At 47.4% G+C, this 12,435-nt stretch overlaps 1 long non-coding RNA gene across 1 annotated transcript in view; it reads right to left on the reverse strand.

The window, feature by feature from the left end:
- Positions 1–339: 339 nt before the first annotated feature.
- The window catches only part of LOC146350390 (uncharacterized), a 57,989-nt gene continuing 45,893 nt past the window's right edge, over positions 340–12,435 (reverse strand). The window contains exons 3-4 of the long non-coding RNA XR_014788848.1: positions 2,566–2,626; positions 340–1,038 (exon numbers count right to left, since the gene is read on the reverse strand). This is a non-coding gene — a long non-coding RNA (uncharacterized LOC146350390). The remainder of the gene's footprint in view (positions 1,039–2,565; positions 2,627–12,435) is intronic.

A 12,435-nucleotide genomic window follows, 5' to 3' on the forward strand; every position in this document is an offset into this window, starting at 1 on the left:
ATCCCCATGTTTTTTTACCCTGGCTACGTCTTGGGAACACCAGCTACCAAAGCCACACATTACGTACCTATAAAAAACTTCAAATGTCTGTTTTTAATGTGTACCATAAGCTTCATATTAATTGAGTGGTATGATAGCTGCTCAGTGTGTCAAATCAAATAAGGGCTCAAAAAAAAATAAAACACAGTACCTCCCTCACAAAGGTCCAGTTTAGACTCATATATGTCAGAATGTATTACATTCTGATATAAAGGGGAGATCTGCCTTAGGATGTCCCATAATACATAATTGCAAAATCCACCTGTCAGGATTTAAACCACACTTTAGGAACAGAGTAATGACTTTTAAACATTTCTGGATGCTGACACCAAAAAGGTTTTTATAACAGAAGAATAAACAAAGTGCAACAGAGGGATATAAAATATGTATTCAAACAACAAACATGACACTGTATCTGAAGCTGATGATATGTATCGTGTTTTGTCAATAGCACTGAAAAAATGTGTTTGTAGTACCCACAGGGTATTGTCCCTCCCTTTCTTCACCTTCTCTCCCCCCTCTCCTATAAAGGGAATTGTTCTCCAGGGGCATCTACTGAAAGTATGTACAAAAGAAATGAGGTTAGTTTTATTAATTTACTTCCTTCACAACTGAACGGCCATAGATTTCTTCTCTCATTCCCCTTGGCACTACTTTCTTCCTCTCTTTAATAATGGTAAATGTGAAAAAAAAAATCCCAGGATCTGTTCTATTCAGCTTCATTTCACTTGGACTGCTGTAGGGAGATGAGATTTGAAATTGTTCACTGTAATGTATAGGCTATCCAGCGGACTGGATTCACTTTACTGATGATGCAGTATCATTGCCAACGATTCACTCTGGGATGTATGCCTTTATTAGAGCATTAAGTCTTGAACTCCACAGCTCTTCTGAGTGGCATCCAACATTTCATTAAGAGGAATTGCTGAGATATGTAGGCGGCATTTCTCCCTGAATATTCCACTTGGAGCCAATTGAGCCTGCTGGTGAGTTCAAGTCCTATTATGTGGGAAGAAGGTGTGAAAGATAAGGCTTCCTTCTCCACTGCCTTAAGCCATGAATATTCATTTTGACCTTGGACATACAGAAATACAGAATGCTAACCCTGAGGATAACAGAACAGGGAATTATAATTGCATTTTACACCTTTGGCGTACTGCACTCCCTTAACAAAACAGTTTATAGTTGCAAACAGGCAGTGAAGAATCAGATCTGTGGAGCCAAGGGTGCAGCTCAGAGCTTTGTTTTAATGACATAAACTCTGGAATTGCTTGCTGTAAGCTCTTCACAATCCACCACCAGCCAACACACTGCGCGACATATTGGCAACAAAAGGAGTTAGGGATTGAGCAACTGTACTGAGATAATAAAAATCCCATCACTCACACTGATCTCTGATTTTATAGTATTTTATCCAGCCTTAGTAAATCACTCCCACAATATCAAGGGTTAATACTCCTCTGATGAAGAGTGGGTAGGAATTTGCAGCAAGAAAGGCTGCTCAGCCAAGAGAATAAACCACACCCAGATAAAAGAGAAAGAGAAATGCCTAGCTCCATTTATATCTGCAAGAAATTTGGTCCTCTTTATCCTTTATAAGCCCAAAGTGCCAGACCAAATGAATGGCAGCTCAAAAGCTCTCTAAGGCTGAATCTACACATAGCAGTTTTACTGTTATTATACCGCTATCATATTGATACACATATCATATACACATGACACCAATGAGCACCAATAGTTATCACTGCAGTATGATAAAGCTAAAACTGCTATATGTAGATTCAGCCTAAGAAACAGCACTGTCAAGGAGAGTTCAGGAAGGCAGGGACCGACCAAATCTGTCTAGGGATGGACGAATCTGTCAGTTTCACTTTCTCCAGCATTCAGATTTGCCCCATTTGTTCTTGCTTTGCAGAGTTTTTGCAGCCTGTGGGAGCCTTCCTGGATGCCTATAGGGGGTGGGGGGCAGTCATATATTCCTGTAAGAGTTCAGAAAGAGCTGCCAGGCTGGAGAAGCTTTTCCCTAAAGAGTCCTGGGCAGCTGCATGTGCGGGGGGGGGGAGCATTTTTTAAAAAATAGAAAGAAGAAGATCCTCAGCCGATGGATGGACAGACGCACCGCCGTCCACTCCCTTCAGGCAGTTGATGAGCCATCCTTGCAGCCTGCCCATCCAAGCTGTGCGGCGGGAGCTGCAGGATGACTTGGTGACTGCTGGAAAAGTACTGCAGGGCCACAAGTCCCTTTACCGAGCTGTGATTGTATGCACAATCATGGTTCAGTTTACTTCCGCATATTTAAACTTGAGTCTATGGCTGCCTTAAAGGGGTAATGCCTCGAGATTACAGCACAAAGGGCCCTGCAGCCTTTTGAGTGGGGTCCAGAAGGCCAGATGGGGTGGGGAGCCCATTGGACTCCACCCTCTCCTTGGACTCCCGCACCATACATACCTCAGCCACAACCTGCACTTTAAAAAGGAAACAGAAATCCTGTTTCTCCCCAAGGAGAAAGGTAATTGAAATTCTTACCTCCCCAGCCTCTTTTGCCAGAATTTTCATTTCACATCCACCATGAGCCCCCATGAAATGCCTAAAATGGAAGGATCATTTTTTTCAGCACAACACTAGCCAATTCCATTAGTTTTTGTTTCTCGCGGATTCCGGGGGGATGGATGGAGCGCCTCCCCCCCCACACCGCGAAGCAGATCCGTGAAACGTTAAGTAATGTTCATACATCCCTAATGTTGAAATCTCTCATTCTTTTTGCCCTGAATATGGAGATCTTTGAAAATTTTAGTAAATTCTTATCAAAACCAAACTGAAACAAAATTTTCAGTAGGAGGGGTACTCACTCAGCATGTTTTAGATTAGGAGGCAAAGGACATGGCTTTCTCTGTTGTTCAAACCCAGGTAAAGCATCTAACCCAGCCCCTGAGTTTTCAAGTTTATCCTGTTATCCCATCTAACAGAACTGTAAAGCCCAAGAGTCCAGTCCCTGAACCCTGTGATAGGGTGTTCCAAAGAGTGTTGCTGCATTGTGGAAATATTAAAGGGAAAAGCCTATGCAATAACCACCTGTGTTGGCAGAGGACAAGACCCCTTCTCGTGGAGACAGGTACCATTCAGATACTAACCTGATAGAACTGAGTCAGCAGCTGTTACAAAGACTGTGGAAGTTAAGGGTTGCATGGTAGGAAATATCTGTAAATTCATAAGCTTGACCTCTCTGATATACCCCTAGGCCCCAATGTTCCTTCCTGTCTTCCTTCCTGAGAGGACCACGGTATATGTGGACCTTTGTTTCACCCTGCCTAATATCCTGAGTCAAGGCTTTCCATTATGTGAGTTTCACAGTCAAGTTGCTGTAGTAGAGAACCTGGTCTTTTGGCAAGAGTGAATCATCTACAGTTATTCAGTCCAATCTCTAGACGCAAGTCTTCAGATGGAGTTAGCTAGCCATGTTCCCTGAAGTCCATGTTGTTCTTCTGCTGAGAAGACAAATAAAGCTATTTTCATTTGACATTATTATTGCTTCCTAGAATGGTTCTCCTTTCCTTCTCCAAAATGGTGCGCTCCAGCTGTTTTGGACTACAGTTCCCATCAGCCACTGCAAGTATGGACAGCAGTTGGGGATTATGAGAGCTGTAGCAGAGCTCTGCCAACCTGTCCTGATCAGTGGTGTGGTAGACACAGCCCTGGTACTTTTTCATTAGTGGGGACTCTGATGTCATCTGCCACCTTCCTTGGAATTCCTTGTTCCCTCTGAGCTTAGCTGCGATCCTCACTGTAGCTGTGGGGGGAATGAATTTTCCAAGCAACAATATATTGTTCCATGTTGGAATGAAAAGTATTTGGGATGACTTGGTTTGGAATGGGCAATTAAGACCTATTCGCTTTACCAAAGGTGTGCTCCAGGTGGAGGTGAAAACTCCTAGAACTGGTTTGTTGATATGGATCAACATAGCTGCCTGAAATTTTTGGACTGCCCTTGGAGACTGTCACAGTGAGCTCCTGCATTTCCAAATTTACCACTACACCACTGTGTGTGTGTGTGTGTGTGTGTGTGTGTGTAGTTCAATCCACATGTGTGGACATTTCTGTTGGAGGGAGAGGGGGGAGATATAATGAAGGCGCTTAGGGAAGGCTAATGGGTAATGTTGGGATGCTCAGGGAGTGTGCAAGGAGTAAGGATGGACGAAAGTCCCTTATCTGGTCCCGCAGCTGTTTTCGGTGGGGTGGAGGTGCTCCGGTTCTCCCCCCAAAATTCTTGGCGGGTGGGGAGGCGCCCCGCCCCTCCCGGCCGAAATTCTGGCTGGGGGGAGGCGCCCCATCCCTCCCCGCCAAGATTCTGGCCGGGGGGGGGAGCGCCCCATCTCCCCGGACGCGAAAGAAAAAAGTAAAGTGTAAAAAAAAAAAAAAAACACGTGATAGGCTACGTAAAGATTTACGTATCCTATCACGGCTAGATTTTCAAAGTCAGCCATGATAGGCTACGTAAATCTTTACATAGCCTATCACGGCTGACTTTGGAAAAAAAAAAAACATGTATGCAAATGGCGGCGCCCATGGGCGCTGCCATTTGCGTTCCTTATTTGGGCACGGGTGGTCTACGTAAAGATTTACGTAGACTACGGCTAAACTAAGGGCAACACTATTTGCATTGCCCTTATTTTCGCCGTAGTCTACGTAAATCTTTACGTAGACTAGACGTGCCAAAATAAGGAATGCAAATGGCGGGGCCCATGGGCTGCCGCCATTTGCATACGCGCTTTTTTTTTCCCCCCAAAGTCACCCGTGATAGGCTATGTGACGATTTACGTAGCCTATCACGGCTGACTTTGGAAATCTAGCCGTGATAGGCTACGTAAATCATCACATAGCCTATCACAGGTGTGTTTTGTTTTTTTTTACTTACTTTTTTATTTTGTAATGGCGGCGGCGGCAGCCGGTCGGGAGACCGGCCAACGCCCCCGCCCCCGACGAAATGTCGCCGAACCGCCGCCGGGACCCGCCGCCGAGAGGGACATTCGCTGAAGGTAAGTCCCATCCCGGGGGGGGGGCAGGGGGCCGGCAGAGAATTTCCCCAACACTTTTGGGGGGCTGAATGCCTCGGCGCTCAGCCTCCCGAAGATTTGGGGAGAAATTCTCCGCCATCCCTATCTTAGACGTCCAATGGAAATAACCCTGCCTTACTCTCAGCTGTAGTGGTTTTGGGTCCCAGTTGTACTCTGTGTATCTGACAAGGCTGTACAATCTTAGAAGGGGGCGTAGCTGTGAGGGGGCGTGGCTGTGAGGGGGTGTGGCTGGGACTGTCACAAAGGGACCCTGCACTTCTGGATTTGCCACTCTGCTACTGGTCCCGATCTGGAAACAAGTATTCCTGCTCATTTGAGGATTTTTGCTTTACAAAGTGCTACATTCCTGTTGTGCAAGTGCTGGCTCCTGCTTGCACAATGGAATTGGTGGAAGTGCAGCAGCCCCGTTGGATACTACCCATAGTGAACCCCTGAGGTGCCGGATTAAAGGAGAAGGTAAGGACCCCCTGAAGGACCACAGGGCGCATCCCAACAGCAAATAATCGATTGTTCTTATTTTGAGACCCACATAATCAATTATTATTATTTTGAGACCAGCGCCAAATAATAATAATTGGACTGGTCCCAATCGAGGCTTTCATGAGATTCCTCCTTGTGTTGCAAGTCTGGTGGCACCACGTGATGCCACAAGTGGTCACATGGAGCCCACAATGGGTCTGAAACGGCCAATATTTATTTCATCAAGCTGTTCAGTGATTGCTACATGGTTTTAAGATGTGCATTATTTTTTCTTTCATGATGTTTCTTTTTAGCAATGATTTACCATGGTTTGAAATGAATCATTGGCTGTCTTGTGTATGGTTACAGATAACTGGATTATAAACATTAGAAGAAAGGTAGCACACACATTTTCTTTTTTAAAAAGAGAAAAAATAAATAAACCAAGTCAGTGATGGATTGACTATTATCCAAGGGAACATTACATGTATATTGTTTGCCCTGATTAGTACTTGGATGGGAGACCACCTGGGAATCAGGCTTCTTGCACTGAGCAGGGGGTTGGACTCAATGGTCTTGTAGGCCCCTTCCAACCCTATGATTCTATGGTTCTATGTCAGGGGACCAGCTATGCCAGGGGACCAACTGAATAGGGATGTATGAGAAATTTGTTTCAGTTCATTTCTGAACAGGATGTTGCCAATTTGCACCCTCCAGACTGAATGTGGACTCAAATGTAACATGTGGTTGAAGTCCATACATATCTGAATTTATAATATGAGTTGCGGACCAAAAAATACATACTTATAAAAAAATGAGCACAATCATGCTTTAATCAGTGGGAGAAGAATGTGTACATTTCAAGGATGTGCACCACTGATGTATACATTAGGGGAAATCTGCATGAAACTCTGCATGAATTTTCATGCCAAAAGTAAAAAAAAACAAAGATTGCAATCTGATAGAAACACGAGATGGAATGAGCTTCGAAGTGGAATTTGGTGAACTTCAGTGAACTCAAGTTTTGCTTGTACATACATTCCTAACCATGAATGGTTATCAGAACATCTAATTATAAAGAATGACCCTGATGGTAGCTGTGAAATCCTGGCCTAACCATCAGGCTCAGTGCTATTAGGACTGGCCTGCACAATAGACCCATGAAGTCAAGCACAGCCCACAAGCCACGTAAGGACTTGATAAATCGGCTAGTATTACTGCTTGCCTGGCACTGCAAAAACAGGAGATTTGACAAGAATCTAATAGGCCACAATACTAGGGATGTACGAAAGTCACTTACCTGTTCGCGGATTATGTTGATGGTGGGGGGGAGGCGTTCCGTCCCTCCCCCCGGAATCCTCTCCGGGTGGGAGGCGCTCTGTTCCTCCCCCCCCGGAATCCTGGCCGGCCAGCTGTGCTCCGCAGCGATTCTGCGGAGCCGCCAGCTGGCTCCACCTGCAGCCGGACATCCGGCCGCTGGCTAGCAGGGATGCAAATGTCAGCGGCCGTAGCCGCCGCCGTTTGCATCCCTGCAGTCAGCCGTGATAGGCTACGTAAATGTTTACATAGCCTATCACGGCTGATTTAAAAACAAAAACAAAAACGTGCGTACGCAAATGGCAGCGCCCATGGGCACCACCATTTGCGTTCCTTATTTTGGCATGTCTTAGTCTACGTAAACATTTATGTAGACTAAGACAGCGAAAATAAGGGGAACGCAAATAGCATAGCGTCTCCGCTATTTGCGTTCCCCTTATTTCCGCCGTCTTAGTCTACATAAAAGTTTACGTAGACTAAGACGTGCCAAAATAAGGAACGCAAATGGCGGCGCCCATGGCCGCCGCCATTTGCGTACGGGCGTGTTTTTTTTTTTGATTTAAGTCAGCTGTGATAGGCTACGTAAACATTTACGTAGCCTATCACGGTGTTTTTTCAAAATCTAGCCGTGATAGGCTATGTAAATCTTTACCTAGCCTATCACTTTTTTTTTTTTTTTAACCTGGAAATGGCGGTGGCAGCAGACCAGCTGCCACCTCCACCGCCAGAGCTGCTGCCGCCAGAGCTGCCACCACCAGGAAGATCCGCCCAAGGTAAGTCCCGTCCCGGGGGGTGGCGGGGTGGTGGTGGGCCGTTCCGCCACCGATTTCGGGGGGCCGAATGTGCTGGCATTCGGCCTCCCCGAGATCCGTGGCGGAACTTTCGTACATCCCTACACAATACATGACTAGTGGGCTCCATTCAACTTCGTGTGTGATAAATTGTGCAGGCTGCACTGAGGTCTGTGGTATGGCTTCTGGCAGTGCAGTGCAGTCTTGGCAGTCATTTTCCCAGAACTTTCATAAGACATAATTGTCTTCTAATTTCTTAGTTAATGTTTACAGTGCACAATTTAATAATGTGTACTATTCATTTAATCAAAAATCTTAATTTTAAAAACTAGGTAAATGCCATGTAATTATCCAGTATGCCTTTAATTTCATAAATGCACATACTGATAAGTATGCTGTGGCAGCATTGATCTCATGCCTGATTTCATAAAAAAGAACAAAAGAATATTTCCTGCTTTGTTTTTCTCTTTTCTTTCTAATTACATGCTTGTCAGAGGAATGTGGCACACATAGGTTATTGTTGAGGTTCAAGTATTTGTGGTAGAACACAGGAAGCTGCCCATTGGACCATTTAGCCCCACTATTGTTGACATTGACTGACAGTGGCTCTCCCAGGTTTCAGGCAGGGGTTTTTCCAGCCCGACCTGGAGATCTGTAACGGCCCTAGGCCTGTAACCAAGTCACCTGTAGTTTTAGAGGGGCCTAGAGATCCATAATGCTTAACTTAGGTTCATTATAAGTGCAATTTCCTTGCTAGTGGGCCTCTGAGCTTGTGAGATGAGTCAAAGGTCGATAGCACGGCCTCAGCACATTCCATGGTGATGAAGGCTAGTATCTTATCAGGGCCTAGCATGTGCCTGAGAAGTGAGGCTATGTTTATGCCTAGTTACAGGTAGGGGTGGACGAAAGTCACCTGTCGTTGAAGGCCGTTCGCGGTGGGGGGGAGCGCTTCGCTGCTCCCCCCGTGAAGTTCAGGCCGGGGGGGGAGGCTTCCCGCCTCGCCCGGCTGAAATTCAGGCCGGGGGGGAGGCTTCCCACCTCGCCCGGCCGAAATTCAGGCCAGGGAGGAGGCGCCTCGCCTCGCCCGGCCGCGAACGCGAAAGTAAAAAAAAAAAAAAAAAAACTTCCCCTGATAGGCTACGTGACGATTCACGTAGCCTATCACGGCTAGATCTGCAAAGTCAGCCGTGATAGGCTACGTGAATCGTCACATAGCCTATCACGGGTGACTTAAAAAAAAAAAAAAAAAAGCGCGTACGTGAATGGCGGCCCCCATAGGGAGCCGCCATTCCCGTTCCTTATTTGGTGGCTGTAGTCTATGTAAATGTTTACGTAGACTACGATGAAAATAAGGGCAACGCAAATAGCGGCTGACTTTGCAGATCTAGCCGTGATAGGCTACGTGAATCATCACGTAGCCTATCAGGGGAAGTTTTTTTTTTTTTTTTTTACTTTCGCGTTCGCGGCCGGGCAAGGCGAGGCACCTCCTCCCCGGCCTGAATTTCGGCCAGGCGAGGCGGGAAGCCTCCCCCCCCCCGGCCTGAACTTGAATAGTGTTGCCCTTATTTTCGCCGTAGTCTACGTAAACATTTACGTAGACTACAGCCACCAAATAAGGAACGGGAATGGCGGCTCCCTATGCGGGCCGCCATTCGCGTACGCGTTTTTTTTTTTTTAAAGTCACCCGTGATAGGCTACGTGACGATTCACATAGCCTATCACGGCTGACTTTGCAGATCTAGCCGTGATAGGCCACGTGAATCGTCACGTAGCCTATCAGGGGAAGGTTTTTTTTTTTTCTTTCATTACAATGGCGGCGGCGGCAGCCGGTCGAAAGACCGGCTGCCGCTCCCGCCTCGCTCGAAAACCCACCGAACCGCCGGCCGGACCAGCCACCAGGAGGGACATTTGCAAAAGGTAAGTCCCGTCCCGGGGGGTGTGTGCGGGGGGTGGGGGGTGTGCGGAGGATTTCTCCCCGAAACCTGTTCGGGGGGCAAAACACGTTGGCGCTCGGCCCCCCGAAGTTTCGGGGAGAAATTCTCCGCCATCCCTAGTTACAGGTGTCTGTGCTGGGAAAATTCTGATTGTTTTCCTTCTGAACAAGTACTGTTAGTCTATGCTGGGAAAGTTGCAGATGAGTGCTAAATAATGCTTGCCACTGTTATGCTGCCTCACTGCTGACAGGTATGGTATAAAACCCATTTAACCCCATGACTCTGGGTTCAGAGAAGCTGTCTGATCCAACCATTGGATATGTCTGTGTACTGTAAGTACTCAATAAAGTCTCCTCATAAGCAAACCTGGACCTGGCTTATCACTATCTTGGCACCTCCAAACCTTAAAATCCCACAGCTGGAGCATACAATTGGCACAGGCAGCAGGGTACCAAGTGAACTGATATGTTCAGATTCAAAGGGAAGGAGGATGCGGTTGTCAGCATGCAAAACCGACTGCTGGGCTGTCTGCAGTTGGAGCTGTGGGGTCCGATTGCAAAGCAATCGGTGGTCCTGAGTGGACTGGGAGCATATCCAGAGGTCAAGAAGGACTGCACACCAGTAGGGATGGATGAAAGTCCCTTACCTAGTCCTGCAGCTTGCTTCACGGTGGGGGGGAGGTGCTCCATCCCTCCCCCTGAAATTCTTGGTGGGGGGTAGGCGCCCCATCCCTCCCCGCCGAAATTCTGGCAGGGGGGGAGGCTCCCCGTCCCTCCGGCCAAAATTCTGGCCGGGGGGGAGGCGCCCCGTCCCTCCGGCCACGAAACCTCTTCTCCTGCCGGGACGCAAATGGCGGCGGCTATAGCCGCCGCCGTTTGTGTCCCTGCAGTCAGCCGTGATAGGCTACATAAATCTTTACGTAGCCTATCACGGCTGACTTTGGGGGAAAAAAAAGAAAAAAGCACGTACGGAAATGGCAGCGCCCATGGGCGCCGCCGTTTGCGTACGCGCTTCCCCCCCCAAAGTCAGCCATGATAGGCTACATAAAGATTTACATAGCCTATCATGGTGTTTTTTGAAAATCTAGCCGTGATAGGCTACGTAAATCTTTACGTAGCCTATCACGCTTGTTTTTGTTGTGTTTTTTTAACTTGGAAATGGCGACTATGTTATTTGCATTCCGCTTTCTTTTCTTTGTCTTAGTCTACGTAAATATTGACGTAGACTAAGATGGCCAAAAATAAGGAATGCAAATGGCAGCGGCCATAGCCACTGCCATTTGCGTACGCGTTTTTTTTTGTTACCCAGAGCCCTCTGCGGCCGGAAATCCGGCTGCAGATGGCCCTGGCCTGGGCCTGGCCAGCTGCTCTACAGAGCCGCTGTGGAGCACAGCCGGCCATCGAGGATTCTCGGGGGGAGGACCGGATCACCTCTCCCCTCCGTCGAGGATTCCAGGGGGAGGGACGGAACACCTCCCCCACAGACCATGAACAGAATCCGCGAAAAGGTAAGTCACTTTCGTACATCCCTAGAAAACAGTCTTAGTTTGCAGTTGTAACATCATTGACAGCATCAGCCAGCTGGCTATGCAGATCTCGGTGTTTTTGAAGATAATTACTACAATAACTTTTTTTCTTCTCAATCAGGCTGGGTCTCCAAGCTTACACAGTTTGTTGCTGCTTGCAGAAGCATGGTAGTAGCATTTTTGGCTTGGCCAGGAACACATGCTGTCCGGTTTCTCAATCTCTTCAGCGCACACGCTCAGGCAGTTTGACCCTGGACACCTACATCATTGAGATTTCTTTATTGCAGGGAATCCCACTGCAAAAGCTTAATGGTTACACTTTTCAGAAATCATATAGCTGATGGTCAGTAGCTATATGCTCTATGGAATTCTAGAACCGTCCAAAGCTACACACTATTACCGTGACTGAGATCTTCAACGTGATCTCTCTGCTTCATTCTGCCTCGGGAGCATCCTCTGGTGTGCTTTCCACTATAAAAGGGGTCCAGCCCATGCCCTGGGTGCTGGTTCTTCACCTTCATCTTGTTCCTCAGCCTCATTTCCCAGGACTTCATCTTCAGTTTCCACTTCTTGGGGATTTCATCCCGCTTGGGCGAGGTGATGATGTTGCACACTTTGGTAGTCTTTGGGCAATTCTTCTGAGCTCAGCGTATCAGCTGAACGGCTACTTCTTCAGCCTTATGCTCCCACACCTCATTGGAGGCCAGGCTGTCTTGCAACGTTTCTCTAATTAACAACCTCAAATCTTGCTCTTTTCCTAGCTCATCCTTGAGCTTTTCTGCTCTCTCTCTCCATTCCAACTCCTTCTACCCGACAGTTTGCAATGCTGCCAGCAAAAGCCATGCCAGAGCTCCTGCAGCCTGTGCCTCCTTAGCTGACCACTTTTCTTTTCTTTTTTGCAGACGCTTTTTTTTTTTTAACCCAGACGTGATAGGCTACGTAAGTCTTTACATAGCCTATCACGTCTATGTAAAACACACACACACACACAGACTGCAAATGGCGGCGGTGGCGGCCGGTCGGAAGACCAGCCACTGCTGGAGCCACCACCATCTGGAACATCTGCCCCAGGTAAGTCTCGTCCTGGGGGGGATCCATGGGGGGCGGGGGGGGTGGCAAGCCATTCCGCGATGGATTTCTGGGGGCATTCGGCCTCACCGAGATCTGTCAGGGAATTCTCTGACATCCCTACTGTTTTCCTGTTTGAGACCCAAGTGGGAAAAGGACTGACCTGAGTCATTTGCTGCCCCTGACAAAGCAAAAATTTGGTTGCCTTTTACCTCATCATGTCTTGTTCA

Source organism: Heloderma suspectum, chromosome 3 (genome assembly GCF_057233095.1).
Source record: "Heloderma suspectum isolate Gila_16-S chromosome 3, 16-S_ref, whole genome shotgun sequence".
Taxonomy (NCBI): Eukaryota; Metazoa; Chordata; class Lepidosauria; order Squamata; family Helodermatidae; genus Heloderma; species Heloderma suspectum.